The sequence below is a fragment of the Lissotriton helveticus genome, chromosome 3_1 (genome assembly GCF_964261635.1).
Source record: "Lissotriton helveticus chromosome 3_1, aLisHel1.1, whole genome shotgun sequence".
Taxonomy (NCBI): Eukaryota; Metazoa; Chordata; class Amphibia; order Caudata; family Salamandridae; genus Lissotriton; species Lissotriton helveticus.
The window spans coordinates 2,034,112,726-2,034,135,288 of NC_136061.1; the positions used below are offsets into that span (position 1 = coordinate 2,034,112,726).

Below are 22,563 nucleotides of genomic sequence, written 5' to 3' on the forward strand. Positions count from 1 at the left end.
CCCTCACACAGGGTAAGTTTAGTTCCCCCTCTGCTTACTTAAGCGTGGACCTGTCATTTACATCAGGATACGTCTAATTATACCTTGTTACTTCCCCATTACACAGTGCCCGACTGGGTCCCCCTGTGAGTATTTTTCTTCACTGCACTCATGGTGACACTCCTTCCCAACTAGGCAGTGCAAAGCATCCTTCAGATACTTCACACAATATGCCCCTCTCTTTACAAGCATAACTGTCTTTCATAGCCACATACTGATGTTATCTCTTCATTTTTCTAGGTATCCCTACAATTATAGGTTCTGAAGAGACCCTATATTGCACACAGGGTCGAAACGCCGTCGACTGTTAGCAAAAGCAAACCACTACACAGCACTTCTCATTGTATAAAGTGCAGATTTATATAATGTATACCTCATAATGGTCGCTTTTATGTTCTAAGGAAAACTTGTACATATGTCACGAGATATGTCACCTTTGTTTAGGTTCCTAAACTTCACTGGGACACCCCTCACTAATCTTTTTGAAATACTATACATGTACTGTTGTGTCTTTCAACTTATTACATAAACAATTCTTTACACCAATTGACATCTATGGTGTGTTCGGCTGGCTCTCTTTTTGACATCAATTCTAACCCTGAATATTGCCATTGTGCAGGCCTGATCATTAAAAATAAGTTTGTATTATTCCACAGGAGCCATTGTTTTTTGGTTAAATACTTTAATCACCCTAGGCTCCTTGTGAGTAGGGTTCCCTTGTTCCTTGTACTCGTCTATTAATTAAGAGGCAGCCGAGGGCTGAGATTAGGTGCATGAGGTTGGCACACAGTAGTTTTGACATATAAACAAAAAGGAAAATTACAAAAAAGTGAATATTGGAGTTATGTTGGTATAGCGCCATTCAGAACCACCATTAGGAATTGGGCTTCCAACGCTATATTCGTGTTTTGTTTCTAGAGGTTGTTGGCCTTGTTGCATTGCCTCTGTGGGGTTGCTCTGCAACAAATTAGGCCATTTTAATAATGGAAAGGGTTTCCAGAAAGCGCATCAGCTGTGAGGAGTTTTGGATAGATGACCAGTAGGAATACGGTTTGAGTGGTTTAAATAAGAGTTTTTCTATAGATTTTAGACAGTTTTTAGGAGTTGGAGTTTAGTACAGGATTTTATCTGTTTAGAAGTAAATTAAGTCATGTGTGCGCAGGAAAATAGTGGCGAGAGTCAGGAGCTGATGATTAAAAAAGTATTTTCAGATTAAATAAACATTTCTATTCAAGACTCTGTGAGGGCAGTCTGGGGAGTCATGCTGAAGAGGATCATGAATATTTTGTGATATCTGAAGTCGACGAAAGAGCTTATAGAGGACCTGGGGGTAAATGCTCTGGTAAAATGAAGCATTTGGAGAACAATGCTAAGGGAAGAGTATTCCAAAGATGTTCGCAAAGAATCAGTGTCCGTTGCGACACCTATGATGTCTTCTGCAGATGGATTTGGAAATGATGATTTAGAGGAAGAATTTGGAGCTAGTGTAAATGACAGGATCAAAGGAGAACAAATCTGTGGTAGATCCACTAGAACAGAAACTGTTTGATCCTAAAGAGATAAGACATCCTTGAGAATCTGGTTGGTGGCTTATGAGTCATGTAGCTGACCACATCAGGCACAGGATAAGGAGACCCTTAGAAAAAGGGGGACGTAATGTAGAGAGCCCACTTATTGGGGATCAGGATTACTTGACTCCAAATCTTGACCTGGTGTTAATTACATATATGTTTAAGTTAGGTAGGGTCCTGAAAGATCTCCTAAACCATGCGAAGACAAGCTCCTTGACAAACTAGGGCATCTTACGAGAGTGTTCGACATGATTGAAGAGGCATATCTGAAAGGAACAGATTTTAATATTAACTTGTTACGAGACTGATGCCAAAGGGCACTTTGTTTCTTGGGCACTGCAAATGAAGGGTTGGTTGCAGAGAGGAGTGAGGCCGTTCTGCTTTGCATAAACCCAATGCTAGGGAATTCTGTTTGCAAAAAGTCTAGTGAGGACGTGAGAGGTATGGTTAAAGATTTAGGGAAGTAGGTGCATACTTTTAAAGCTGTGACAAGGCACAGTTCTCCATGTGTAAGGTGTTTGGTGGTGCTTGTCGTTCCAGGCGTTTTATCAATAACTCTACTCTAACCTACCAGCTGATAGGATCTCACAGTATCTGAGAACTAACCTCTGGGACAGGATACTGCATGCGTGGTATCAGTTCTTGGATGATTCAACTGTAACAGGAAGTAAAAACAGCTATTAAAACTCAAACTGAGCAAAGCGCCAGGCTTTCACAGCTACACACTGGGGCATCAACTGCCTTTAATTTTGTGTAAACGTCCTTCAATAGAACTACCTAAATGGTACGGAAACATAGCTGCCATGTTGGAAAGAAATTCTGTGTTTTGCCACCATGGAAAGGGATATTTTACTGAGCCTTTTATTGCTTGACATATCCACTATCACAAACATGTTGTGTTTTATTATCAACAGGTACTTGTTATATATATTTGTAAAGCGCCACTACCACCCGGGAGGTATCCTGGCACAGCTCAGGTGTGTGTGTACCTAGCTTTGGCTATGTACTTTGGTTAATTGAAAAGCCAGGTGTTTACCTTCTTGAAAAATTCAAGAAGAGAGGTAAGGTACATTTTCCTGAGGAAACTTTTAATACTGAAATTGTAGACACACGTTTTGATAGAAAGGTATGTCAGTGTTGATTTTCTGTTAATAAAAAGAGCATTACGAATTGAGTTTATGCTAACATTAGAATGTGCTTACACTGTCCTCTATCTTCCCTCAATGTCATAATAGATCACGTGATAACTGCTGCTGATTCCTGTTCTAAATAAAACCAGTCTAGTTTTCACATGAATAAGCAGAAGGTGTTCTAAGAGAAATTTCCTTGTATTAAATCAAGGACAGTTCTCACTGTCCTAGGTTTATGTTAAAACAATGTATCGGCTTAACTGTAAAGCTAAGACTGTGAGAATGGTTAGAATCTCATTGCACTGCTATCCTAAGTCTTGAATGCATTCAGTAGTAAGATGTTTCTTCTAACTTATTTTCTATTCGTTCAAACCCTGAGAATCATGTATTCCCACAGAAGTTATGAAAGTCTTTATCTAAAGCCCTATTTGAGAGTGTTAGTTGCGCTAGAAAGGGAGATCCCCTAGTTCCCATTCTAGAAGTCAAATCTACGCCAGATTTAATGTAGAACTGAACGGAGTTCTTTGTATATATATGCTTTTCTTCTAAACTTGCTCACGACACCTTTCCTGTAATTTGCCTATTAATTCATTTACATAAAGCATTGAAACAAGAATTTTTGTCTGTCATTCTTACAAGAATGTTTCAGCATTATTGCATGGGTACCTTTAATTAGAAAAAGTATGGGTCCAGTCGGGGACCACCAAAGTCTGTATCTGGGCAACACCGCTCCTGATAAAAGCTGTTGGCACGCTCCATGTGTTAGAATTTGATACAGATTTCCATACCGACAGGTACTTACATCAGACCTGCCAACTCACAAGGTTCTACTATGTGTCACATGAGCTGGACTCCCTTCACACGGTGAGAAGCTGAAATCTTACGGTGGCAGGCAAGGCAAGTTGGAAACCTTTGCATGTAGTGGATTTCCACCTCCTTTTGCAGCTATAAGCAGCAGATATCCATTAGTAGGTGTGAAAACATTACGACTCAGGACATTGGTGACAGCCTCAGCGATCCTTTGTTTTATTTGGGATGGAGAGGGGTGGTGGAGGCCAGATTGCCTCTTAGGTAGCTCTTGGCACATGGCCCCTCCCACAGTGAAATTTATTTACAGGTTAGCAGGTCTGATTACATTAATTTACATAAGGAGATAAACATTTTATTCTTTCATGTTTTCCTTCTTTGAACAATTGACGACATATACCCACACAGTCCGCCGACTGCGTGTTGAGAATTGTTTTTTTGAAGTTTTATAAAGGGCAATTGTGACCGAGAAAATTGCAGTGTTTTACATGAGCACGTTACATTACGGGCACATGATTTTTTTAGTCTTGCCAAACAGATGACCTTTAGAAATTGGTCAGCTCTTTTCAAGCACTCGTGCTGGCATCCACCTTGCGGGAGCGAGCAGCGCCGCGCGCGCTAATTGAAAACTGGCCTGCGCACCGCTGTCCACTCCCGCAAGGTGGATGCCAGCACAAGCATTAGTGCTTGAAAAGAGTTGTTCCCATCCCGCTGTCCATCCTCACAATGCTCCCACCTCGCTCCCGTTCTCCGTAGCCCGGCTGCGGAAGTTACCTTCTTCAGTAAGCTGCGTGTGTTTATTCTTTTTGTTTTTTTATTTCTCACGAGTCCAAGCATCAGCTGTTTTCTCGTTATTACTACCATCTCTTTAAAACTTGGTAACTCGATACATTTCGCCATGGTTACAGCAACACGCACGAACGCAAGGTTGAATTGTGTATATCGGATCACGTGACATTTGTAGTTACGTGTACATCACATATTTCGGAAGTTGCCCGACGATTTTATACACTTTGGTGCGCCATTCATTACACCAACTATTTTTTATTCATTTCTCATATATCAATGTTTTCAAAGGACGTATATGATATAGCAGTAAGCTCTCACCAATTCTTCTATGTCCATGACAATACTCCATTTCACATCCGGGTACGTTAAGAAAATTTAAACGCCAATCACTACCCCGACGTAACGCAGTATCATGACCGAGGACGCCATTGCAGAAGATACTCGGGTTAGAGATCAGAGTCTTTGCGCTTTCAAACCACACCGCTTTTTATTTTTACCGTTCTAAAAGTTGTTTATCTAATCAATACATTATCCTTTTCTTTCTATTGCATATAGATCACTTCATGCAACGCAGCACTACGACATAGGACGCTACGACTTAAGAGACTCGGGTAAGATATTACAGTTTCTGCACTTTTAAAATTTACCTCCCTATTTTACTATTTTTATTGTGGTTTACGTCAACAGAATATCGTCCTTTTCTTTCTATCAGATACAGTTTACTTACGCAATGTTTCGCTTATTCTGATGTTTACCATCACACATCCTTGTTAGGTAAGAAACCTACTTTTAAACAACAGTTAGCGTGATCAGTTACACTCTTAATCACCGTCACTCACGTTTATGCCAGCTTACTTGTTGCAGTTTATAATCAAGTACGTCAAGAAATCTTGATCAAACAAGCGGACACGAGAATTTTGAAGTGAGCACCTCCCTTATTAACTTGTCGGTTAAATTAACCCATTTCGCTCTTTCCACATGGTCACAAACAAAGAACTGTCACATTAAATAAGTGTGTACTTGAATCACTATCACAATGGGAATTATTTTTAACTTTCCCCACCGGTCTTTAAACATGAACTACACAGATCAGATAATCTAATAATTTCACAGGATATAATTTCCTTGCATGTTTATTACAGATGGAGTTGATAAATATTGTTTCCTATGAATATATATAATGTTTGATTACATTGACCTCAAGTTTCCTCTCAAATTACAGAATTGACGCCACTGATGAAGGGCTCTTGCTCGAAATGCATTGGGCGGGCTGATGTATAATACTATGTATGAGAAATCACATTTATAATGGAGGAATTATGAATGACTAATGAAAGAGCAAAAAAGATTGAAGAAATACAATAAATTGAATTGAAGAAAACTTTATTGACAACAAATCGTTATTTACCAAAGTTTCACCAGATTAACATTATTTCTGAGTGCAAGTGGGAGACGTCCTTCCATCCAGAGGGCCGCATCCATTCATAGCAGTTACTTATCCTCACACTCAGGAGGATTTACCCACCTGCACCACTCACCTGAATACTGTCTGCAGATGGAGTTAAACAGAGTGCGAATTGTCTACTCTCATCCCTTATCTTCACAATGCTCCCAGCCCCCTCCCGTTCTCCGTAGCCCGGCTGCGGAAGTTACCTTCTTCGGGGAGCTATGTGTGTTTATTCTTTTTGTTTTTTTAATTTCTCACGAGTCCAAGCATTAGCTGTTTTGGGCACCATGCTCCTGCACTCCTCTGGGTTCACGGCGAGTGACGCTCAGATGTAGCAAACTCCAGCACACGCAGGGATGAGCATATAATAATACCAAGTGCAAACTTTTCAACACGCATGTCCTGACTATCTGCTTTTTACTCTTTCGAGAACTAAATAGTAATCTTAGACAGAGGATAGTCATGGCTCAGAGTCTGTATCAAGTGTGCAGTGACCCCCACCTATTGTGTATGCTTCCGGCTAGCAGGTTATGCTCTGTAAAATTGCACGTAAACAAAAACGCTCGTGTGAAACAGAGACAGACAAAATTGTTACTTTTACTAGTGTGTGTGAGATATACTGTCAGACAGTGGGTGTTTGTGCATGCACGTGCATGAGTGTGTACGCATGCACGTGTATGGCGTGTACGAGGAAGATGTCATTGTAGCTGTTACAATATTGGGGAGATGGTGTGTTGGTTGAAATGTCTGTGACTGTACTATTATGCATTTTTGTCTGCGTGAAATATCGCATGTGTGTTTCTCTGTTTGGTTGTGTATTTGTGCGTGCGTGTGTGTGTGTACCCGCATGGTTATTTTGTGGATTCTCACTCGCAATACATTGAATTCTAGCACTTCCTCTGCATATATTTGAGTTTGTCTATCTGTTTTCCAGTCTCTTTTACTACTTCCCTCTACCACACAGGCACTTACTGGCAGGTCTGCTGTTCTCTCATACAGGCCTTCTCTTTCTCTTCTTCTAATTCTTTCACTCTATTTCCTGCGCTGTTCATACCACTCTTTCACAACCTCCTCGAAGGGCGCTGTAGCGGTCTCCGTTTCGTTCTGTTACTCTGCTAAGCTGTGTCTTTTACCCTCACTCACGCTCATGTCGGGGCTCAGGTCTCATCTGTGCATGTCCCTATCTCAGTCCACTCACACAGTGTGAGGGTGAGCACACTGCACAGAAACAAGCGGATCAATGAATGTTAACCCAAGAGATACATTCCAGTGTTACATCTGTACGAGACTTATTGCAGGTTTCATTTGCTTTGCATTGTAGGGTTTCTCACTTAACTAGTAATTGCTTTATCTGTGCAGTTGACTGGTTTGCTGTCCTCTGGGTCACTCTCTCCTTCTGCTCTCTGCTGTTCTAGCCTGGCACGGCTTGAAGTGAAATGCGACACTGGCTGCTGCCTTTGTTCATTTTCAGATGGCGCCTGAGACCAATAGCAGGAGCAGAGACTTGCCTGCAAGTAATCTAATTTCAATAAGGTGTCAATCTAGCTCCCTGTTGTGAAAAGCTAGCTCTTTTGTGCCCACCTTGGTCTTGGAAACACAAGAGGAGGAAAAAACTTAATCGGAGGTACACAAGAGAGACTGTGCTGCAGACTCTCCCAGAATCTGTATTTTTGTTTCTTTTTGGGAATGATTTTGTATTTTTGCTTACGGGGCCCACTTCTGCAAGCTTCTCTTAGCTTGCTGTGAAGTGAAGGGTTTTAAGTTATATAAATAACTTAAGAAGAATGCGGCTATAATTCCAGTTCCTGAAGTTTATTCTTAGAGAAAATGGCATAAATACAGGAGCGCGTCTGAACTCCTAAATGTCCAACAGCTGAATGACTTGTTCAGCAGTTGGGATTCATGTGTCCACATTCTCCACGAGCGATGCAGTTTTGAAGAGAAACACACTCTTCAAAAGTGCGCTCCGTGGAATGAATTACAACGTCATAAGAGCAATAAACACAAAGAAGGTACAAATGAACTTACTGTACACTCATCTTCTCCTCCTTTACACAAAATGAAAAGTATAAAGTTAACATAAGTACAATAAATTCAAGGTAAATAATAATCTTTAAAACATGAAGGAAAAGAACAATTCCTATGAATTCTAGCTGAAAGAGTTGAAGAAGCGTTAGATGACCTTGGTACAACATGAGGATCACAAATAGGTTCAACATTCACCTCAGAAGCGTTATCTGAACTACACGAGTTTTGACCTGAAAAACAACCAATGTTATCAGAAGAAGTACCCAAAGGAAAAGAAGAGCAAGAAGAATCATCATCAACATGTTTAGTCATGAAAATCTTTTTGCTTGTTCTGAGGTAAGTTTAACAATCACACATTTGTTCCACCACCCCTTTTTGTCAAGGAAAAGAGACCCTCTGGAAACTTTGAGAACCTGAGTAGGCAGTAAAATCCTTGACAAACCTTTTTTAACCTTGTCATGAACTTTAACCATAACCCAATCCCCAACTTCAAAATTTTGTGAGGGAGAAATTACCTTAGAATCAAAATTCTTCTTTTAAATCATTTGTTGATTAGACACATTATTTCTAATGATAACCCCATCATGACAAGCTAAACAAGGCTTACCAACAGTCTGCAAATCTTTGATCCAAAATGGGCAAATATTCCCATTTGGATTACGTTTCTTTAATAGTAAATGGTGCAATGAGGAGTCACCAAATATGACCACAATTTGCCCCTTAGGAACTCTTTCACATCCACCTTGGAAGCAATGGCAGTCTGTATTCCCTCTTTAATAAATGTATTCATCCTTTCTATCAATCCATTAGAAGGTGAGTAAAGCGCAACCCTGAGATGCTTTATGTCATAAAGTTTTTTTTAAAATTCAACCATAGAACAACAAAAGTGAGAACCATTGTCACTCACTAATTCTCTAGGACGACCCTCAGAAAGAAATACCTTTTTTTTTTAAACGAACAACTGTTGATGAATTGGGAATCTCACAGAAGTCAAATTCACACCACTTGGAGTGATAATCAATAAACAATATGATGTAACGCTTGTCAGGGGATAAAATCTCAAACGAGAAATCAATGGCCAATTTGTGCCAAGCTTCCTCTGGGAAGGGAACAGTATGCAAAGGCAATTGAGGTGTCTTTCAATGCTTGTCAGAAACAAGACATGTGGCACAAGAATTAATACATAAAGCAACGTCCCTATCAAGACCAGGCCACCAAAAATGTGTCCCTGATGAGCTGACATGAAAAGTTTATTGCGAATGTCACAAGGAGGAACACAAAGATCACCCCTGAAAACTACATCATTTATGATAGAAAGTTCTTCAGAAACTTGTGCATAAGCTTTCAAAGAAGTAGGAAGGGCACGAACTTTAGGGCATCCTGAAACAATCATGTTTTTAACAGAAACTAAGACTGTGTCATCAGAATAACTCTTAAGCCAATCTGCCTCTGAAATTGAAAAATGTGATAAAACTAACTCCTCAATCGAAGCCACCACACATTCTATGTCATCTGTATCACAATCTCCATCATCATCATACTAAAGACTCAGTCTGGAAAGGGCATCAGCCCTTGAATTACTACCTTCTGATATGTGTTTTATGGTAAAATTATACTCATGAAGTCTTGACAGAATCCTAACCAGTCTGGCAGAAGCCTTCCCTGTGCCATTCCCATTAAGAAGATGTAAAAGAGGTTTGTGATCACTAAAAAGTGTAAAATGCGAACCCCAAATATACGTCTTGAACTTTTCTACAGCCCAGGAACAGGTAAGAGCTTCTCTCTCAATGGTGCTATAATTTGACTCAGCACCACTCGGAGATCTAGATGCGAAGCCAACAGTGTTTTCTTTGTAACCATTCCCTTGACGAAGTACCGCACCCAAGCCTCTCTGACTTGCATCTACTGAAATTGCACATTTCAAGCTTGGATTGAAAGAAGACAAAGCCGGAGCTTCGACAATAACCTTCTTAACAAGATTAAAAGCACAGTCAGATTCCTTAGACCACACAAACTTCACATCTTTCTTTAAAAGGACACGAAGAGGTTGAACAAGCTGAGAGTAATTTTGTATAATCCTGGAATAATATTCCGCTAAACCTAAGAAAGATTTCAGTGAGTCCTTATCTTTGGGAATGGGAAAATTGTGAATTGCCTTAGTAAGAGACACTTTAGGTTTAATTCCTTCAGCGGAAATGCTATGTCCAAGGTAATCTAACTCACTTACAAAAAATTTGCATTTCTTTTCACCCAGAGTTATACCAACATCATTAATACGCGATAACACTTTCTTTAAGGTTTTAAAATGTTCAGATTTGGTTTAAGAATGTATTAGAACATCGTCCTGATAAGCTTGGACGTTTTGAATATCATTTAAAATTGTATCCATGAATTTCTGGAACACACTGGCAGCAGATGCCAATCCAAAAGGAAGCCTTAAATATCTAAAAGCCCCAAATGGAGTGATGAATGTGGTGAGTTCAGATGATGACTTGGTGAGAGGAATCTGATGATATGCACTTCTGAGATCAAGAAGCGTAAAAAATGTTGACTCAGAAAGGCCTGTAAGTAATTCTTGGATTTTGGGCAAGGGATGACAGTCCACAATAATGTTTTGGTTCAAAGAATGAAGATCCGCACATAGGCGAATGCTGGAGTCCTTTTTTTTTTACCAAGAACTATGGGACTGACCCAAAGTGATTAATCCGTGGGCACAATAATGCCCTCAGACACCATTTTGTCCAAAACTTTCTTTAAATCATCCCTCACATTAAGTGGAATATTCCTCAATTTATGAACAACTGGAACAGCATTAGGCTTCAATCTGATTAAGTGCTCAAAATGTTTGATATTCCCAACAGATTCATTGAAAACATCTGGAAACTCAGATATTTAATCATGAACTTCACTACTAACAATGTCATTCACTACAAAGACAGGGGTATCATTTATCTGGACTGGCGAATCCAAACCAGGCACTAATTTTAGACCCATCTTAGAGAGGTCTTGCCAGCCAACTATACATTTACCATTGACGGCAACGTAAACCTTTGTTAAAGTACACCTTTCTAAACATACAATTTTTGTTAAAAAATATCCCAACATGTCAATGTCTTTCCCGCTATATGCCTTTGGGATGATATCTAAAGGTAAAAGATGTACTCTTGAAAACCAATGTGCATTAAATAAAACATAAAAAATGATGGTTACTGGAGCTCGCGAATCAGCCATCATATCCAACTCAATATGATCAACAATTACCTTACATGTGGGATCTTTCACACGATTATTGTCAGATGAAGTTTCAACCAAATCAATAGATAAAATCTTCCTATGAAATACATTTGAATGAGCATCAAAGGTCCCAACAATATTAACATGAACATCATCCAAGGATGACTCAAGAGAAGATACCTCTATATTGGAAACATCAACATCAGTGTTTTCAAAAGAGGACAGGGTGCTAACTTGTACTGTCTTTCTGTTTCTACAAACTATGTTGAAATGACCAATTCTACCGCAGAATGTACATTTTTTACCCAATGCTGGACAAACTGGACTATTGCGGAGATGTGTCTTAGAGCCACATCTGTAACAGAATGAGCCAGCCTTCTTTTGAAAAGGTTTCATAGTTTTGTTCTTAGAATAAACAGCATTGACCTGTATTTCACCATCTGCACGAGAAACATTTCATCAGTAATACACCTAGATGAAACTATAGACCTCTCCACACTCTTTGCCATATATATTACTTCAGATAGGGAAGGATCACGACAACTCAGGATTCTCTCCTGAATCTTTTTGTGAAAACATTTATACACAAATTGGTCCCTGAGAACAGTATCTAAATATGGACCAAAATTACATTCTGCAGCCAAGTGTCATAATGCAGATATGAAGACTGATTCATGTTGTTCCTGCCTTCTTATCATGAAGTTGAAACGTTCCAACATAACACTAGGCTGTTCTAAAAAAATTTGTTCAGTCTCAAAATTGCATCTGTAAACTCATTCCAACCCTCCCCATTACCAGGAGGAGGCTGTGAAGTTGGTAGATTATTAAAAATTTCTCTCCCAGCAGTACCCAAATGACTATACAAAATTGCAAGTTTCCTTTTTGGAGAGTATTGATCTGCGCCAATTGCCACCAGGTAATTTTCAAAAATTTTATACCACAGTTTCCATGCCTCCTTTGGTTTATCAGGCATGGGAAGAAAATGGTCTAAATAAACAATCTGTTGATTAGAGGCCATGTTTTAAAGAATATTCTTCCTTGCAGATTAAATTGTAAAGTCAAGTCAAATTTATTTCAAATCCTTCTGTTGTCTCCTCTCCTTTAAAACCCAACCGTTGAAAATAAAATAAAATAAGGTATTTCTCAAAGTATTCCTTTTTTAAATAAATCAATACCTCTATTCCAATGCTTCGATCGAGCGACGATCTAAAAACAAGATAAAACGAGCAAGCTCTGTGTTTTGAGGCTGTTGCTATGGAAACAACACCTTATGCAAATCCAAAGGCCACCAAATCGTGCAACAACGTGATGACGCCCCCTTTGACTCTTCACTCTGACGCTACCTTCCACGTCATGAATGACGTGAGCCAAGACCAATGAGGCAGTCCAAAACGAAGAAACCATTTAAAAATCCACTGCCGGGTCAAACAATGCTCCAGATCGTCCGGACTCTTGAAGAAGAAAGCGGAAGACTTGCACGGATGAGATGAACGTCTTCCAGTAAGCTTTCACATATTTCAGCTTGCGCAAAAATGGTAAAAATGCCACTTGAACCTCGTCGCCAAATGTGAAGTGAAGGGTTTTAAGTTAAATAAATAACTTAAGAAGAATGCGGCTGTAATTCCAGTTTATGAAGTTTATTATTAAAGAAAATGGCATAAATACAGGAGCGCATCTGAACGCCTAAATGTCCAACAGCTGAATGACTTGTTCAGCAGTTGGGATTCATGTGTCCACATTCTCCACGAGCGATGCACTTTTGAAGAGAAACACTCTTCAAAAGTGCGCGCCGTGGAATGAATCACAACGTCATAAGAGTAATAAACACAAAGAAGGTACAAATGAACTTACTGTACACTACACTGCCCCTACACCACTGCAAACTACCCGCCACTGCTCCCAATGCCACAAACTTCTACACATTCCAATTTTGGCTTAACATAATTGAACCACTCAGGATAATGTGCTGCATGGCTAGACACTTACAATGTCCCAAAAGCGAGACCTCTTGGCTATGTCAGTCCTTGTTTAGTAAGCACGGGGAAATTAAGTATTTTGCCCAGAATCACAGACTTATATGTCCTCATGTAATGTAACTTCGGGTAAAGTTCGCGCTATATAAAAAAAAGCATTAAATAAATAAATAAATAAAATAAACTGCTGATCCGATACCGAGGCTCGAACCTGTTTCCCCAGCTCCAAAGTAGGCCCCTCTGGCCGTTACGCCATATCTTCTGCTTTATTATCAACAATGGTGTTCAAATATTTAAGGCGAAATAAAATAATGCGTACTTTCTTTCCCATCTACGAAAGTACGTTTGCCATTTTGATATTTATTTAATTTTTGCTGGACTACACCATGTTGTTAACTTTTTGTCTTTCTTTAGTGTTTATCAGCGCCATTTTCAGTCTCCTTGTCCTTTTTTCATTTTCATGCTATTCGTCCGGTTTGGGAATCGGCTCTTCGTATTTTCTTTCGAAGAAGAAAAAGGAATTGGGAGGTTCTTTTACTCCGCTTACTCTGCCTACTTGCCCCGGCTTCGCTCCACGCTCTACCTCCAAGCACTTTCCTCGCCTTAGCCCGAGAGATGTCCCGAATAGTTTGAGACGCCCACCTTCCCGGCTTTTTTCTCCATTAACCACGCCTTTGCTTTATACCACCGCCCCTTCTTTTTCTTCCACGCCCTTTCTACCTTATAAGTCTATCTCCTTTGATTACTGCGCCGTACTCCGGTTAGGCTCGTCACATTTCATAGAGCCCGCCTCCCGTACTCTCTGTCCCTAGCTTTATATTTGGCCTCGCCTTTTTGGTTAGCTCCACCTACCAACCCTGTGCATCTTTCCTTCTCTAGCTCCTCCCACCGGCCCTTAGACTTCCTCTCCGTAGTAGTTCAAGTACTTAACTTCCTTTCTTTTTGTCACCACCTCTTTGCTTTGCTCCTCCCTAGTTCCCCTCCTCCTTTTCCACCCCCTCCTCTGCTGTGGCAGCGCTCTGCGTCCGGTAACAGTGTGTCAGAGGACAACCCGGAGGACGCCTTTTCCTGGCATTGTATGCGCGCGACTGGGATCCTGGGAGTTTGGGATGTGCAACCTGACTGGAGGTGATCCTGTGAGTGGACGGGCATGCTGCAGGTCGTGGCTGTAAAAAGCGGCGGAGAGCATTCCCGGGAGGTAAGAAACTGCAGACTAGACCCATACTTTATTTTAAGGGAGGTGGGGGCGTGGCGGAGGTGGAGAGGGATGGTGGGGGCTGAGCCCATCCCTCAGCTCCGGGCTTTACAGCGAGACAGTGAGTGAGAAAGAGAGAAAGGGCTGTAAGCATGGGAGTTGCTGAGTACATGTTGAGAGTTTTTTTTATTAGTTACTTTTCTGACGTCGTTGTAAAGTAAGGGACCTACATATATGTACATATTATTGCAACTACTCCTTAGCTCTTGCATTATCCACCAACGTGAGTTTTCTTACGTACCTTCGACATAACCATCATATGACTTTTTATAGCAATCACTTATAACCTTGCTCGCATTGTAGTCACTTTCGTTATCTAAATCCATTTAAAGTATCCACACAACGATACTCCCTCCTCCTCCCCCTGTGTACATCCTCAAAATGCTCGTTTGTACACTTAGCACTTAAACTTACTGAATTCCATTGAAGTGTTATACTCCCATATAGGTGACCCAGATTCTACTACTATTGCTCTCCTGGCACCCGCTTCCCAATTGACATAGTCCCCAGAGTTGTCCTCACTATGGCCGTTCTAGTGCTCCAGTTTCCTCATTTAACGACTACAGACGTCTCCCACAGATCTTTTATAACATACATCTCCACAAGAGTTTACATTGATTGGACATTCCGCATACCCCTTTTGCTTTTCTGCACAATAATGTTATTCCTTCCATTATACCCTCTCCGCTTGTACTCACCAAAGTCCTGAAAATTCTTTCCTCTAGCTCTGTGAATTTCTTCCAAGTATTAGTCCTCAAGCCTCCTAGTGCTTTTCACATTTCTAAAACTCTGCTCGCATGTCTGGCCTCGCCTAAGCCTTTTGTGTGTACCTTCCCCATAGGTCTTCTAGAAAGTGACACACAGAATGCATTCTTCACTTAGATTCTTCAACTGTCAACCCTTCATTGGCAATATCAACGCGAATGGACCTTCAGAGAGCCCATCTCACAGGTTCTGTCATCGACTGAAATGGCTTTCCAAGTATAGCGCTGCTCTCTTAAGCAGTTAAAAGAGCCATAGTCTAGGTTGCCTTGTTCAACTCTTCAAGGATGCTGAACTCCCTTAGTTCTACCAACCACCATTTGCCACACACATCGGCTTGAATCGGTAGTAGACCCTGGTGGCGTAAAATGATCACTACTTGACCTAAAGTCTCTAAGGTGTTCTTCAAGGTGGTTACTGTAAAAGTGGTGGCAATCTTAGGGTCTTTATCTCATGTTGTGTTGAGGCCCTCATGTTCTTAGTCACACTGGTGACTTTCCCCATTCACCTTCCCAAGTATGTTTGCTCCCTGGAAGTGAACAGACAGCATCAGGATTTTCCTTGTGGGAAATTGAGAGAAACTGTTAGCAAAGGAAAGCGTGGCCTCGTGTGTTAAGATAAGTCAGTGATTGGCTGTAGCACTGTTTTGTTTGCATAGTGCCCTGCCAAGACAACATTTTTTTTCTTCAAGTTGATTAGGAAAACGCACCTAGACCAAGCAGGACAGTTAGGGGCAGATTTACAACCCCCTTGCGTCACTTTTAACATGGGAAAAGTGTCGTAAAAGTGGCGCAAGTGGCTTGTAAATCTGCCCTTTAGATTTTAGTGAAGTGCTAGAAAGAGTTGCACACACCTCTTTTATTCAGATTAAAAGGTATTGGAATGTAAGCTAAATTTGAAAACTGGAATATATACTATCTCAATAAAAATAGGAAGAATAAAAATAGGAAGAATGATGATGGGGAAACTGAGATTGTTATAGAAAAAAGTGAGAAATAAGACCAGTCCATTTCTGGTTTAATACCCTTTATTGACATTGTTGATTAACTAGAAGCTAATGTATACCTATAGGCAAATGAAACCAAGGTGTGTTGTAAAGCTGGTACACAAGAGACATTGACATCGATGAGCTATAACTTAGTAAAGGTACAGTACTCATTTGGGAAGTGACAGTTTATATTCAATGAAACCATTTGTGCTGAGTTTATGTGAAAGGCAATGTCAGTGGGATACTGGTGAAGTTATAGAAAATGGCCTGACCAAGACTAACAAAGTGGCATGAATGTTAGAGTATGAAAAAGCATTGGCAATTATATAGTGGTTGGTTTTTACCAAATTTCACTAACATATAGCGGAGCACTGGTACAGAATGGTAAGCAGCAGCACAGGTATCCATCGGTAACAGACAGGTACAGAACAGGGAGTATCTGCTTCCTGACACACAGAACAGATGCTGCACAAGCAGGACTATTAGGCACAGGCAGTGTTTCTATTCACATGCTACGCAGGCATCAGTATTTTTCTGACACTTCCACTAACAGGTACCTGCATGTTTATGATTACCTATTGAAGAAAACATCTATGTAAATGTCCTCTCAATTCCTGCCGCCACCTCGGACTCTCCTCTAATGGATATTAAAGATTGGTTCAAATATTCTCGGTTAGTTAAGTACCAGCCTCATGCTCTTGGCCTACTTGGTCGATCTGAATGTTCTGCTTGAGGGATTCTTTTAACTTAGACCTTCTATGTGCTCAACACATGCTTATGCCCCCTAATGTAACCTCACTCGAAGTTCAACAGAAACCTGTTGGCCTTCGACATTAGACTGGTCAGTCTAATGATACTTGCATTCTCCACCTGCTTTTTACCACACATTGTTTATCCCCACATTTGGCCTTACAAACTCCCAAGTGTCATACCCTGTACGGTTCAGATGCTCTATCACAAAGTTCTCTTGCTACAAAATTCCTCATCCCATTTGGACCACTCCCTGTCTTGGATGTATACTCCAAAAATGGAGGATTCTCCCTTATGGTGTATTTAAATAATATCCAAAAGTGAGTCAGTATTCCACGTATTGAACTTCTTTTCACAACTGTAACTTTGTTTAACGTGTGCTCTTATCTTGAATACTTAATTTAGTACAATACAGTCTACCTTCTACATAAAGGAAATCATTTCATATCCTACCATATTTAGGCGTGATGTCTCATTGATTTACAGTTAAATTATTCACTCTTCCGCATGAATTGTTAATCAATATGCACAGTTCAATATGGTTTCGACAAAGCATGGTCGTTTTATTAATTTCTTCTGCTCGAAGAAAATGCTTTCTCATACTCCATTTTTGTTGTTGAATGTTTCACATCATTGCATTTTCTTTAGTATTCCATATTTATATTAATCATTTGTATTCTCCAGTGCATTTTGACTGTGAAGGTTCCTTTGCCAGTGTAAAGATTCCTCATATCGAACAATTTAGATCAAAAACAGCTAGTATAGTACGGGGTGGCTGTTAACATTTGAAAGTGGTGGGGTGAGCGAGGTGCCCCCACGGCTGCCCAAACTAAAACACCTCCCCCCATCTAAAGCCCCAAATAAAACAACTACACTAACATTTAAAATAAATATAAATGGCACTTAGCCGCTGCTGCACGGCCTCCTCGGTGTTTTGTATGTGCAGTCTGCTGCGGAGCTTCCCTAACCAATCCACTCATTGCTCTCGTGCTATCAACCAGCATGAGAGAAGCACCACGATTAAATGGGGTGGGGTGGCCAGACGCTCCTTCAGGCCCTGGAGGCCTCTGCGTATTCTCCATTTAACTGTCTTAAGACCGCTCGGGATAGGGAGCTTCAAAGTGTGCATGTCACTTTGGCTGTCGCAAGACTGCTGGCCAAACCGACATGTCCACTTTGTAGGGTCCAGCCAGCCACTGCTTCAGTCCTCCATGCTGCCAGTCGGTAGCAAAGGACATGCTCTACATGTCTCTGGGCTCGGGGGCACTGCGGCACGCAGAGTAATACAAAAAGACAATGAAATCATTCCATTGCCATTTTATTTTTTACATGCAACTTGCAGCTGTCGGTGGGGCAGCGCTTCCCCCGTCCCCATGGAGCACTGCTATAATAGCATAGTCCAAGAGAAGATGCCACCAAGTTCTAGTCCTATGACGACCCCCTTAGTCCCAGGGTTGAAAAATGTTGACCACGCACCACTAGGAAGAACGCATGTGTGTGTGTATGTATATGTGTGTGTGTGTGTGTATATGTGTATGTATATATATCTCTTTATCTTTAAGGAACAGAGGACAGCTGGGAGATAATTTCAAACTATTAAATGTCAAGTGCTGCAATATAACAACTGAGTCTCCTGTATGCAGGACCTCTACAAAAACTGCAATAGTTGGTCCTTTTGGCAATCACAAAATCTACAGACTGTTACTTTAATTTCCCTTTGTCTTTAAATACATAATTATTTTTCACATTTATACACAGCCCCCTCACTTTTGTTGGCAGCCACTAACTTTGATCTTAGCAGCCACTCACTACATCAGAAATGTACCAGTTATGAGCATAAAGAAATAAGGCATTTGTACCTGTTCTGCCCAAATCAGCATTTTTGGTTGAAAATCATTTGTGGGCAATCTCCGCTTATCTTCAGTTTATTTTGCAGCCAAACACCTTACAGTGAACCATCCTATTATATTGACACACTACCAAAGAATGGTAGCCCATGCCCTACTTCGACCCTTAAACACAAATGTAATCTTAACACGCGCAATTTGTTGGAATTCACATCGAATGACAACGTATTAGGAAGCACAATCATTTTCTCAATTCTGGTGTAAACTACTTTATGCAGAGGAGTTTTTTTCTCCTGACAGCTGTGATGTGGGGAGTTAAATCGTGCTTCGTCCTTCACTAGCAGGCATGGAGGTTAGTTATTTAGAGTGAGGCTCAGGGCTTGTTCATATCACTGACATGGAGACTCCTCTTGCTGACGAGCTGTTCGGAAATGCATTTGATATTGCCTGCCAGAACCGCCATGTTTCTCACATCACTTGTTTTGTTTCTGTGTAGTACAGATATGGCACCAAGCTATTTTTGTTTGGCACATTCTTCAAGTACCTAGCACTCTGAAGTTGGTTAAGTAAATGACATCGTATGATAGTTCACCCAAGTCATAAAATCTATTAAGTCAATTATTCACCTCTTTAGATTTAAGGTATAGTTCTGGTAAACTCTAATGGTCAAGGTTTTTTAAAAACATTTTTTTAATCGTTCGATGCATCAGCTGGATTTGTTAGCCTTTTTCTCCATTCCTATGCTTGTGTGTGTATGTGTGTGTATACATAATATATGTTTTTGTTTTTTAATGCCTTAATTGAACTAGCACTCACGTTTGTGTGTAGACAGTGATCGATTAGAACACAGCAGAAACACTTGTTGACTAACAGACAATTAATTTTCAAGTCAAACAAATGCAATCTATTTTGTTTTTTCACCACTAACTGAGGAGGGGAAGGCCTGTAGGTTTTTTTTTAATTCTGTGGGTTACTGACACCTTCTTAATGACTTGTTGCGCTTTACAGCCTAGGCTTCCTTAGCATAACACTACAGTTTTTGGGTGACAGGTCAGCATAGATGACGTTACTTTGCACCGGCCATTTGCGCCAGGGTTTGGATGAGAGCAGGTGCCCCAGGCCTCCGTAGGCAAGTAATTTGAGAGCCGAGAAAAAAAAATGTTACTCTTGGGTGGCCGATGGATTTTTTTGCAGGTTTTTCTTTGCTTAATTAATCCTTATTAATTTAGAAAATATTAGATTGTTTCACATGAAACACCAAAGCCTCAAGGCGTTATTCATGAAACCGGGACATGCTTTTTGGCAGAATTTACTTCCCGGGTATTTATGGCTTCTGAACAGAGCCATTAGCACAGTCCATTGCATCATTTTAAGGGCAGGTGCTAAAAGTTTTACGTGAACAGTCCAAGGATAACACTCACGTATGCTTCCGAATGCTGTTCGTAATATCTGTAAATTGCTAAACAGCCCCTAGTAAGTCTAGCTTTTTTTTCTAGTTCCATGTTGCTTCTCAATTTTTACGCCGTGTGAGTAAAATCAAAAAGAGAAATGCATCCTTCCAAGATAAAAAAAATAGTTAAAATGTTTGGTAGCTTGCGGTCTGCACACAGGTTTTGGAAAAACCTCTGCCTTTCAACCTTGCAACTGTCAGGATTTATTAATCTACCTACTGTGCCTATTTTATCCCCTGGGTTTCTCAAAGCAGTTGGCTAATCCCAGATCAGCTGTGCTGACCTCTGGCAATTAGTTCAACTACAGTGTTTACAGTGTGGGATGCATTTTGTTGCTCTCACTGGGGTGTCTAAACAGTGCACTTAGGCGCACTACTTTTTTTTTTATTGTTCTACCCAGAATGCTATTCTTAATGATCTGCTCTTCAGTTATTTTCTCCTATACATAAGCAAACTTGTGTGTGCTATAGTAGAAATACTACTATTCAGGATGTGAATGCAGTTTTGTAAGGTTTCTCTGAGCTTAGCAAATGCTTTGTTTTTTTCCTCTTGCTAACTAACTAAATTGTGAATGTTACTTTTTAAAGTGTATGTACCTTGCATGCAACGTATCCTTGATTTCCCACCATGAGTGAACATGGAACTGCTGATTCGGGTTGTACTACTAAGAGTTAAGTGTAAGTAGTTTCATATAAGGATGCTTAATAAAATATTCTAGTGTTATCGTGCCAAAGCCTCGGCTAAAAGGGCGCTACTGCTGTCTTTTAAGGACTACCTACTGAGTAGAGTGTAAAATCAAGAACCACAGGTTAATCGCACAACTTTTATCTTTTGGTGATGTCTTTAGCTGAAACAGTGGTCACAGCTGTATTACAGCAAATGTCAACCATCCACCAACATTTGGGGTGCCACAGCTAGTGGGAAGCAGAACTGAATTCCTATTTTTTTTTTTTTTTAGGTTTGGCACATTTCAATTTATGCCTATACTTGTCTGTCGAGTCCAGAGAAATTATCTCACGGCCTAAGAAGTGGTATGCTACATGTAAGCATCACTGTTCATAGGATCTTCTTACTCACTGAAAAACTGGCGTGCAGTTGAGGGAAATAATACAATCATTACATAACATTGTCTTTTTACAATACTGAATCAGCAGAACAGGAGAAATTCCCTTTCACTCTCAGCTATTCCCGACGGCAGTTTTGCTTGGGATGTTGGGTGTCTACTGACCCACTTGGCTCAAATGGAAACTCCCAGTATTCCAATGTGTTTTGTACATTCATTAATTGGAACTTCGTGACAGTAAGAAGAGGTTGAGCCTGCATTTGGCTAATATGTCTCTTTGAAAATTGAAAACAACAGACACTTAAGCCTCAATCACCTTATCTTTTCTGTGAACAAGAATTTACACCTTTTGACTCACTCAGTTTTTTACAGCGAATCTTAAAAATATTGCCCTTGGAGGTTGAATATTTGTATACTTTTTAACACTTTGATCTTTGACTTATTTCCAGTGTTCGACATTAAAGTGCCTGTTTAAAACACACAGTAGTTTGATATTAATGTCTACAATGTACAGTTCTAATGTAATGCATGGTGTATAAATGCTACTTTATTTTATAAACAATGTAAATCACATACTAATATTCAGAAATGTTGCAAAATGTGCAGTATTCCTAAAGAGTTTGACGAATAGTGTATTATCAATGAACGAATGTCAGAGGAATAATGATTCATATATCTTAAACCTTACTCTTTCAATCATTCATGTATACTCCGAAATTAGTATGACTCCAAGGGGCTATGCCTGTGACAAAACTAGAAAACAATTGCACTATCTCCTTCCCGTATCTTAAAGGCATGAAGCCTCCCTTATGTGAACCAAAGATAAAATCTCCATACTTATTATATTTGTCTTCTTTGAAAAATTTGGCTGTTGTTTGAGAGGAGTGAAACCCTACTCAGGCAGCATCCTTGTCTGGGTGAACCACAAAAAAGTAACTAAATTAACCTGCGTTTAATCCTCTGGGAGTTTGGTAAAGAAGCAATTGGTCCCAACTCAAAGGCCGCACTTATGCAGCACTTAAATTGTAATAAACAAAAATCCCTCACCAATTTACAAAATAAAGCACATTTTAATACATTATTTGCCACCAGAATGACAAAAATCCAGTCAGTAGAACTGGAGTTATGAAGTATTAACATTTAAAGAGTAAAATAGCAGTAAAAAGTTAAAAGTGCTAACCGCAGACATCTAAATGCATGAGTGGTAAGTTATGGACAGCCACAATTGAGCGCGGTTCAGATACATAAAATGGAATGGGCCTAATCTCTGCTTACCTTCGTACTTAAAATAATTTTTCAAGAAAATTGGTTTTAGAAAGTAAAAAAAAAAGCAGGATAAACCTGCAGGCTGCAGCCGACAAGGGCTCCACAATGCTAGATACCCTTTCTGTGAGGAGCTGGTAAACTGGATTTGCTGCCGCCGAGAACG

At 40.1% G+C, this 22,563-nt stretch overlaps 1 protein-coding gene across 2 annotated transcripts in view; it reads left to right on the forward strand.

Annotated features, from left to right (window-relative positions):
• The first annotated feature begins 14,025 nt into the window (after window positions 1-14,025).
• The window catches only part of LOC144824082 (A-kinase anchor protein 13-like), a 342,578-nt gene continuing 334,040 nt past the window's right edge, over window positions 14,026-22,563 (forward strand). For both annotated transcript variants that reach the window (XM_078683161.1, XM_078683162.1), the window contains exon 1: window positions 14,026-14,216. The gene's annotated coding sequence lies outside the window, so the exon portion shown is untranslated. The remainder of the gene's footprint in view (window positions 14,217-22,563) is intronic.